The following is a 10,655-nucleotide window of genomic DNA, read 5'->3' as shown; positions in this document are numbered from 1 at the left end:
GAAAAAGCAGACTAACATTTTTTTAAGAACAATGTTTTAAGCAAAAAGTACTCAAATTAAAGAGGATAATCTCATTTTTGTGTAAGCACATTTTATATTAGTTCTAATAATTTTACATTAATCCTATTCAAAAAGAGTGAAACTTAAAAAGTCTTTGAATACATTTCCAAAATATCTTTTCAGTCCTGATGTTTGCAAATAAAAATATTTCTGCAATTTGCAATCAATGAAAATGCTAAACATTATTTTCCTTATAATTTTCATTATTTGGCTATTAAACTTTTTTATTTTATGCTTATTATTAATTAGAAGGCAGATGTTTGGAGGAAGAGAGTGGAACAATGTAACCTCTACCATATTTTACCTCTAACTCTGAGAACTATAAGCATCCCCGGGGGGAGGGGGACAGTTAATAAACAAAACACTAAAATACCTCTAGGTCAACTTCTTAATATTGAATTTATTATGTCTGGTTCGGGAATTTACGTTTAGGTTCTAAGCAAGATTATTTCCTTGCTTAGAATGTTCCAGACCATTATGGCACCTAAAAGGATTCCTCCTTGTAATAGGAGCAAGCCTGGGCATTACACTAATCTTCTTAACAATATCATTGTGAATTAAAACAAACAAACAAAAAAACAAAACAAAAGCTATAAAACACACAAATACCCAAAAGCTCCAATAAAAGCTGGAGTCTGGTATATTTTAAGCTGAAAAACCTAAAATAAACTTATACAGGAATCTCTTCTTTAACTTCATGATATTCCTGTTACTGCTTCTGTGTAAATAAACAAATTTTTGTTTTCACTAACATTAGTGTAGAAAAAAAAAATGACCTAAAAAGTATGTGTGATTGTATTGGACAGACAGCTATCATTCTCACTCTGGAAAGCAGGCCTTCATATGAGTTTCTAAAATATTGAGATTAAAATTGGATTAAAAAAATTGGATGAATGTGTGAAAATTCAAAGAAACAGTGACAGGTATGGAAAATTTAAAAAGAGAACAAAAGACTTAAAAAGGACAGGCAATCAAAATTCAAGATCATGTTACAGTGCTTTTAGATTTAAATTTTGCTTATCACTGTATATCAAAGTAGTTCAATTCTTTGAAAAAAAGGTCTTTATAAAATTTTAATTATTACTATTATTATGATTGCTATTGTAATCATGCTCTATATTATTTACAGCTAATATTTGAGAGGTAGAATATTAATATGGGTTTATTACATATTTGAAATACCTTAACTTTTTTTCTCCATCATCTTTTGTGGGAACCTGGACTCATCATTTTTACTTTTGGCCTATGCATGTGAGAGAGGGAGAAAAAGTTAATTGAATCGGAATAATTACAATGAACCGAAGTTAAATGGAGAACACATTTTATTTATTTATTTATTTATTTATTTATTTATTTATTTATTATTTAATTTATTTATTCATGAGAGACACAGAGAGAGAGACAAGCAGACACACGGGCAGAGGGAGAAGCAGGCTCCATGCGGGGAGCCTGATGTGGGGACTTGATCCCGGGTCTCCAGGATCAGGCTCTGGACTGAAGGCAGTGCTAAACCGCTGAGCCACCCGGGCCGCCCAACATTTTATTTTTATAAGCAGTTTTTGAAGTTTGCTTTTTGGGAGATAAGGAAATAAAAAAAATTAAACAGTGGATTGTTTCCTTTCTTGAACTTCTTTAAATTTCACAAAGAAATCCCATTCGATTGTGAGCTTCTGGAGGACAGGTGCCATACACTATTCCTTTCAGAATTCTAACTGTAGTATTTGCTTTCATAGAGATACAACTCAAGTTTCAGGTGGAAGCTGATGACACAGAGAAAGCCTGTCTGGGAAGTAGGGGTCCTTTCCATAGGAAATAAGGGTACAGATGGCTTTTGGAGAACTTTGATGCCTTATTTGAAGTCAGTAAACAATATGAACAAAGGGCAGTTATCTAAAGACAAGAAATGCATAATATTCTCCAAAAGGTAAATGATGTGTAAATGAGTGTGTGTGCATGTATATGTGTGTGCATTTGTACATGCATGTGTGCATGTGTGTGTGAGTGTGACTGAAGCAAACCTTAGACAAATACTGGTTAAACACACAGCTTATGGGCTGTGATCAAATAAAAAATTCCTCTGAAATTGCTAACTCTTTAGTAAAAGTCCTAAAATGAATTTAAGTTCCAAATTAGAGCCTCATTTCGTAGTTAGAATGTACCTCGTCTACCATATTAATCAACATTTTATTCACAGCCAAACTTCATGCTTGGCTCTCACACCTTGAGAATGCCTGTAATTGGCCCAAGAGTGAGATATGCAGTGTCTACTCTCCTCACTCACTTCCTCTGGTTCCCACTGTAGTGTTCAAGTGGGAGGAGACAGGAGAGGTTGGAGATGGAACAGAAGTTTTTATTTTCTGGGTGACTTCACACTCCCTGAGCCTGGGGTTGGTGAAGGTGACCTTTCACTTTATGAGGGACTTTGGAGGAAATTCAGAGTCCATGTTCAGGGAATGTAACTCTACAACACTCTTGATGCTAACCCAGTCTTACTCCTGGCTTTGTAAACCCTTTGTAAACCAGGCTATCTTCCAAGTTAGGACATAATGGTGGAGGGCAGACCTATTAATGCCACCACTTCAATCCTACTGCTTTCCCAGAGGTGAGTTGGGCATCACTCTACTCTCCCTGGTCTCCCTTAAGTTTAGAGGCACATACCAGATGCTTTCCACAGGCCTGTGGGTACTCCCTCACACAGGTATCCACACCTGTGGGTACCTTATACCTTAAGGCATTAGGTAAGGTTGTAGTACCCCTCAGCCCACTCTTTTTGGAGAGGAGAGTAATAGTGTTGTCTGTTTCACTTCAAAGATGTGATTTTACAACTCTGTCTCAATCATAACCCTTCCTATGTCTCTGATCTGGCCAATGGTCTGGGAGTTGCAAAACTCATAATTGTCCCCACAGTAAATTCCGCATTTCAAATCCTTTATATATTTTTTTCTCCACAGAATCTGCCATTTTCTCAACTTCATTGCAAAAGGTGTGAAAGAGGAGGAAAATTAAATTGGTAAATATTTTGAAGTCAGGCTGAAATAACTGGCCAAGTTTCTAAAAGTGCAACTAGAAAATCTTACTTATGTGGCCAAAAGAAAATAAAAAGAATTGTACTCATTGAGATGGAGTTGGTAAGCTTGGTGGATCTCCCTCCCCCTCTCTCCAGTTCTCTGCACTTGACACCACTGCCCTCCACAGAAACTCCTGGATATGAAGAGTATGTAGTGGATAACCCCTCCTGAAGACCATATGATGAACAATCAGAAGGTTTAAACTAAGGAAGACTGAAAAATCAGATCTGTGCTGGGGAGATAATGAAGATGATGAAAACAATTATGGAATAATGACATGTTTGCAAAAAGGTAGAAGGAAAGGAATGGAGAAGGATTTGAAAGGAGAGTATATAGTTTCAGTTTGTTAGTAGAACAGAAAGACACAAAAGACACAGGCTTAATTCAACTTGATGTGCCAGATAGACATGCTTGTGTTATTAACCCATGCAATGAAAGAGAAAGAAGCATCATTTTTGCAGATGAGGAATATAAATCTTTTTGTTGACATATTACTCTGGAAGAGCTTGCAGGATGTCCCAGGCAGAGAGAGATGTGTCATTAGCATTTGAAGTCATGAGCTCTCTGACTTGCTTACCACAATGAAAAATCACATACATAACTCTATACCTTTTGATTACTCTTCCAATAAAGAATTCCATCTTTGGGGGCATCTGATCATCAAAGATTTACCTCATTCACACAATAGAACAATCACTAGAAACTATAATAGCTATTTGGAATTCTTGAAATTAAATGTCGTCGTGGTATTGCTTGTGGAAGGATACTAAATGGTTCATGATTTTAATTTTACTCATAAAGAATGACTTTCTAACAATCATAAGTGTCTTTATGTCAAAGAGGTGATACATTTCTTGTTCCTGGAAATGTTCGGTGTTACTAAGGATGTCTAACTGACCTGCATGTTTGTCAAGGCACTCACATATCTGTTAAATGGCTGACACCCAATTTGTAAGTTGTTTTGTAGTTTTCAATATTTGTGAGTCTGTGACCCCCTCCTTAAAACTCTGTGAGTTTTAAGCTGAAATGTCCACATATCAGAACAACTATTACTATTCAATGGCTAAATTTCCATGGCCTAAAACTTGAACTTTTTCCCACTGTTTCAACTTAGCCATATGCCACCCTCCATAAGACATAAGCCACCCTCCATAAGACATGTATGCAAGTAAATAGTCTACAAAGAAGATGTAATTTTTCTAGTGCTGCGTTTTATTTCTCTTCAGGTGACATAGTTCACTCAATGACATAAGCTGAAATGTAAGACTTATTTCTGACTATTCTTTCCCTCCTATCATCTAACCTACTTTTTCCAAGATTTTAGTGTTCATCTCTACATAACAGACTTCATTTTTCAGATAAAATTTGTAAGATCCTTAGCATAGGAAACAAAACCCTTATGATCTGATCTGGGATAATTGGTAGAGCATATCCTTTTGATTTTGCATTTTTCCTATTATATTTTATTTTCTAGCAAAAGTGACTTATAATTCCATACACACACACACTAGTAGCAAATATATGTGTATCTTAAATGGCTTTATTCTACTTTCAAAACTTGACCAAGTCTTAAAAATTTTTCTCTAGTGATCTTTTTAAAATCCATTGTTTATGGTAAGTATCTGTTGATCTCTAAAGTACCATTTTGGAAATATAATGTGACCTACATGTTTAAAATTAAATTTTCTAGGACTTATGTCAAAAAAAGGTGGGGGGGAGGAAGGATGAGCCTAGGTGACTCAACGGGTTGAGTGGTTGACTCAGGTCATGATTTCAGGGTCCTGGGATCCAGTCCTGCACCCAGGTTCATGCTCAATGGGGAAATGTTTGCAGATTCTCTCTCCTTCTCCCTTGTCTCTCGTCCATCTCTCTCTCTCTCTCTCACTCTCACTCTTTAAAATGAATGAACGAATGAATGAATGAATCTTTAAAAAAGAGGGGAGAACAAGGTGAACCTTATTTTAATAACATATTTAACTCATACCAAATCTTATTATTTCAAAATATAATCAATATAAAAACTACAAGAGACATTTAAAACTTTTTATATTGTTTTTAAAATAGAGTGTGTATTTTACATGTATAGTACATCTCGATTTGAACTAACTAAATTTAAGTACTCAATAGCCACATGTGGCTAGTGGCTTTGTACATATAAGTACAACGCAGCAATAAGAATTGGCCAGCCTTGGTTCACTGAACAAATCTGGCCTGAATACCTGTTTTATTTTTGTATTTTATTTTATTTTATTTTATTTTATTTTATTTTTAATATGTTTTTTAGCATGGCTTGGGATTCTCACATTTTCAAATTGTTGAAAAAGATGAGAGGAAGAATATTTATTGACACCTGAAAATGATATGAAATTCAAATTTCAGAGTCCTTAATAAAGATTTATTAGAGCACAGCCATACTCATCCACTTATAGATTTTCTGTGGCAAATTTCATGCTAAAAATGACAGAGTCAATTAGCTTTGAGTGGCTGTGTGACCCCAAAAGCTTAAAATATTTACCATCTGGCCCTTTACAAAAAAGTTTGCTAACCTCTGTTTCTAAGGGTTCATTCTGCAAGGACCATGATCACCTATTAGTTATCTTTGTTTGCACTTAGCACATGGCTGACATACAAAAGAGATTCCATAATTTCAGAATAAAATATATTCTAGAAATCTGATGAAATAAGAATTTGTTGAACAACTACAATTCTAAAACATACCCTCTCTACCTAGAAATCATAACTTAGGATTTTTTTCCAGTTCAAAATATTGTACCACCAGGGCGGAAAGATGATAAAACATAGTCAAAACCAGAATCTCCATTCAGAGAGATCTATGTCCAAGCTCTGGGCTTGCCCAATCTGTAGTCTTGAGTAATTTATTTCCTTTGTTATCCTTTGATTCAATATCTGTAAAAAGGGTAAAATAATGCTTAACTCAGGATTGTTGTAACAACTAAATGAGATGCTGTGTATAATAATAGTATAGTGACTGAACATGGTCAGTTTTCAATAAATGTTACTTATTTTTGTACACGTATCTAAAGTTTCCTAATCTAATTTATTGTTTTCAACAGTTTTCTCTCACTGTACTTGAAGGAATTGATAATTTAATTAATAGGGTTTTTAAAACTATCAGTATTCACTTAGGAAAGTCTTAGCACAACCATATAGGTTAGTAAAAAATATTTTGGACACTAAAATACATTGTTAGACTATTAGATCTGGATATGTCCTTTAAATGTATATAAATACATACTCAATTTAAATAGAAATGAAGATTATCTTCAAAGGAAAAAGGAGGATTTATATATAAAGAACATGAAAGAAATATTACTCAGAAAGCTTTGACAATTTTAGAATCAGAAACACACATGTTTTAGTAATATACTATATAGCTTTCCCCTAGACCCATAAAATATTTTTTAAATCATAATGTAAAAATTAATAAATGATGGTTAAATGTTATAAAATATTGTTATATTTAATATTATAAAACTATTCAAATCACATAGTTCCATTTATTTCCCTTGTTGAAATGTTAACATTGCTGAAAATAATTCTTTGGACAGTTATGTTTAATTTAGGTTTTATGAGTCCTTGGAGTGAGGAGAGGAAGAGAGTTGTAATTTTCTGGACATAGAGAATCATTTGCAATGGTAAACTGGATAAACGCTTGTGCTGCCTCATGGGAGCAGCACAGAAAAGAGTAGCTGGTTCTATTCTGCTGGATGCCAAGGTCTCCATATTCTTTCAAAATCAGTGGCCTTAGAGGGATCATGAATTGCTGAGGTAGAACAATAGTTGCTCCTCTTTATCTCTCATCTACTGCCTTTGAAATCAACTGGAGCTGTGTAGTTGGAAGCAGCACAAAGGGTGAGGCTGGGAATAAAAATATGGCCTAGGATTTGTGATGCTCAAGTGATTCCGATTCATTTCTCCAATAGCTGCAGTACTGAAATATGCTAGACTTATCACTGATACATTGCAGTTCATAGCGTTCTAATTCATTTTACAGAAGTAATCCTAGCCCTGCTCCACCATCACTCCTTTCAGTAGAATTTATGCTTTGGTTCCATTTGAAATAATTCATCATTAAGTTCACAATACTTGATGTTATCAAATTATGCAGATACAGAAAGTGTCTTGGCCTTCTTTGTGGGCAAAATTAAAGTGGTTGAACTCTTCTATGCTATGCAGTGCTCATGCATGAAATAAAACACACTCTCGACATTCAAAACTTTTATCTTCCTTCTTTTAAGCATTTTATGGAATTCTCCATATTTCCTTCCTGGGGCTAAACAAAAACTCTTTGTTTCTCTATTTCTTTACTCAGCATACAATGAACTACACTTATTCTTTGTAATGTGTAGGATGGATACTTTAAAAATAATGTTCTGCTTAACACCTGTTCAATTTTATGGATACTGCACATCTGAGGTACTGTATACCTTATAGAAAGTATGTTCTGTATCTATGTAGGTGGTTTTTATATTAATGTATATTAATTTTTTTGTATTAACAGACTCTTCATCATCAATTATGAGGATTTTGATTTTACTATTTTGTCAAAAATAAAAATAAAAAAAGAAACTAAAATGTTTTACATGCACTGGAAACATATAAGGAATCCAGAAAATAATTATTACTGTGTAATATTTTACAATGGAATGTTACAGATTATTGCTGAAATTCATATGTTGATTTCACTTTTCTCTCTTAATTTATAACACCGTTATCCACTTTGTTAGGTTTATTTTATGCATCAAAAACTGATCTAATTTTTTGAAATATTATTACCATGAAATGGTCACTGACAACCATATGCATAGTAATATTGCCCTTAGCTTCCTTGGATTTAGTGACTTTTCTCCCACAAAAAAGGTATTTGCTTGGATTTAAATGAGAGAAACTAACCATCTAATGAGGAGATAAAAGGAGACAGAGTCCAAAATGCAACTTTATGTTAGTGATACACACATAATGAGTGTAACCTTTTTGCAAAGAATTTCAAATTAAAAAAAATACTCTGTAGTTTATTTTAAAACTACCATCACATAAATAATATTTTATTTGTGTGTAATTATTAACCCATTTCAATTCAAAATAATACAATCTTTCAGATTTTTCAGACTCTTGTTACACACTGAGTAGGCAGTCTTTTATTTTAAGTCAAACTTCTATCACTAATCATGGAGGAACAAAGATGTGTCCAAATTTTGAAGGAACATGGGTGTCCCAAAGCTCAGATAATGAATTTTAGCTCTCTCTGGAGAAAAGCCTTTCCTGTATGTAGCCTGGCAATATTCCAAGATTTCTTTTTAAAAGTAACTCCATATGTGTACTGAAAATAAGCTAGTGATGTTTTAAATCAACTGGAAAGAGAGGCTGTTCTTTTCAATATTTTTTTCCTGAGCATAACTTTGAAGTGCAGCATTTGGGGATTATGAAGGTTTGGGTTACCTGCTGAATGAAGGCATGGAAAATTATTTGAAAGTACCCTTTTTTTTTGAAACTTTACTTTAAACTTATGAAATATCACCTGTGGTTAAGAGAAGGTATGCAATTCAAAGCATTTTTTTCAACCTAAAGACAAAGAGTTAATTTTAAATTGTGATTATATTTTCCAAGTTTTCTATGGCTACAAGATCATAATCAAAAGTTTGTGGTTCACTTCTTTTTAAAGGCAGGGGATGATGGGGACGAGTAAAGGCTATTAAATTAAAGAAAATCTGGGTAAATTTATAATGACTTAGGTACTGTGAGCAAAACTGAACCAAAGACCACAGCTTACTAGGCTCTAATGATTGTCTCACAGCAGGTATTTTAAGTGATTTCATTTCCAAATAAACTCAACTTGCATCTATTTCTTGGTAATGTGTTCTGAATTTACTTGATGCATTCAATATTACTTCAAAATATTCAAGTAATATTTTTAGCAAGGGGAAAATTGCTGTTTGGCCAAATTGGCATCATGTAAATATGAAGGAAAATGTACTGAATAAGCATTCTTTTTCAGAAAGCAAAAGAATTGTACTACTATGTCTTACGTCATGAATGATATCCTTTGTCTAATGTATCACAGACATGTTTGATACAGTTGGATGCTGTCTAATAACATCGTGAAAAATACGAATGGTTATATATTTAAATATTTATGTTAGTATGCAAAACGTTTCACTATATCAGCATAGGAAGAAGGCTGCATCTTCTTTTAGCGGGAACATAAAATGATAAAAAGTAGCAAAACACCCAATAACTTATTAAGGTAAATGGCAATGGTGTTAAAAATCATGCTGCAGAGATATTGTAAAGAAGTCACTACAGAAACTCACTTCCAAAGTAAGTCAGCATTTATAAATAGGTTAATTATTTTTTATTTATATATTTTAAGTGTAATATAGTCAGGTTTATAATTTATGGTAAGAGATTAACATTCACTAGAATATATGTTTCAAAAAATTAATTTATAATTAAATTAATTATATGTGCCTATCATACGGTAGGCGCTGCACTAGGGGCTGAGAAGCCAGTAAGATATATTGCATATTACCTATTGATAAATGTAAAAGAGAAAAATCAAATAGTGTGAGGAAGGGGAATATAGTATTTTGGGTGTGGGGGAGGCTGTTGAAATTTTAGGTACAGGGGCTAAAAAGCATCTCTGAAGTGGCTTTCGAGTAAGGAGCTAAGTTGATATGTATATTGTATATATCTGGGGGAAGAATGTTCCAGCTAAGGTGTACACTTGGGAATATTCTGGTGAAGAAAGCATTGTAGTTGTAGCTGCAGGAATAAAGATGGAGGAAGTTGTAGCACAAGAGGTCTGAGAGGTAATGGAGGCAAGATCAGAGAAGACCTAAAACATCATGCATAGACTTTGGGTTTTAATTAGAGTGAATTAGAGGATTTTGACCAGAGGGGTGACAATATGTGAATGATATTTTGTCAGAGTGCTATTATTTTGAGGATAGACAGCAAGTGGTCAAGGATGGAGGCAGCAAGACACTTTGGGTGTCCATTGCAACCATCAGGGAAGAAGTGATGGGTCCTTCAACTATGGATTAGAACAATGGCGATGGTGGAGATATTGAAGTGTGGCTGAATATTATACCTACAGTATTTTGAAAGTTAGAGTCAACAAAGCTTTGTGATTTATTTCATGTGGAATATGAAAAAGCCAGGGACAGTGGGAGATGGGGTTAAGGGTTTGGAGGTTTCACTGACTGTGATGGAGAAGATGGTTAGAGAAGGGTTGGGGAGAAAAATGTCTGAAATTGACATGGACGGGTTAAGTTTGGAAAGGCTATCAGACATTCAAGTCGAGTGATCTTATAGCAATGGTCTATACAGAGCTGGAATTGATGTGGAAATCCAGAATCGAGATATAATTTAGGAGTTACATAGTCACATTTTTATTGTATCAAAATGATTAATTAGACTGGATGAGTATACCCAGTGAGTGGAGACAGAGATGATTATATAATGATTTATTACCAAATTAAATGTAGTCTTAATTACTTGCTTTTT

The 10,655-nt window shown here is 33.9% G+C and overlaps 1 long non-coding RNA gene across 1 annotated transcript in view; it reads left to right on the top strand.

Moving 5' to 3' along the window:
• LOC140620237 (uncharacterized) overlaps positions 1 to 6,165 on the top strand; it is a 58,220-nt gene extending 52,055 nt beyond the window's left edge. The window contains exon 2 of the long non-coding RNA XR_012020026.1: positions 3,012 to 6,165. This is a non-coding gene — a long non-coding RNA (uncharacterized lncRNA). The remainder of the gene's footprint in view (positions 1 to 3,011) is intronic.
• Positions 6,166 to 10,655: the final 4,490 nt, after the last annotated feature.

The sequence above is a fragment of the Canis lupus genome, chromosome 28 (assembly GCF_048164855.1).
Source record: "Canis lupus baileyi chromosome 28, mCanLup2.hap1, whole genome shotgun sequence".
Taxonomy (NCBI): domain Eukaryota; kingdom Metazoa; phylum Chordata; class Mammalia; order Carnivora; family Canidae; genus Canis; species Canis lupus.
This window is presented reverse-complemented; position numbering and strand designations above follow the sequence as displayed.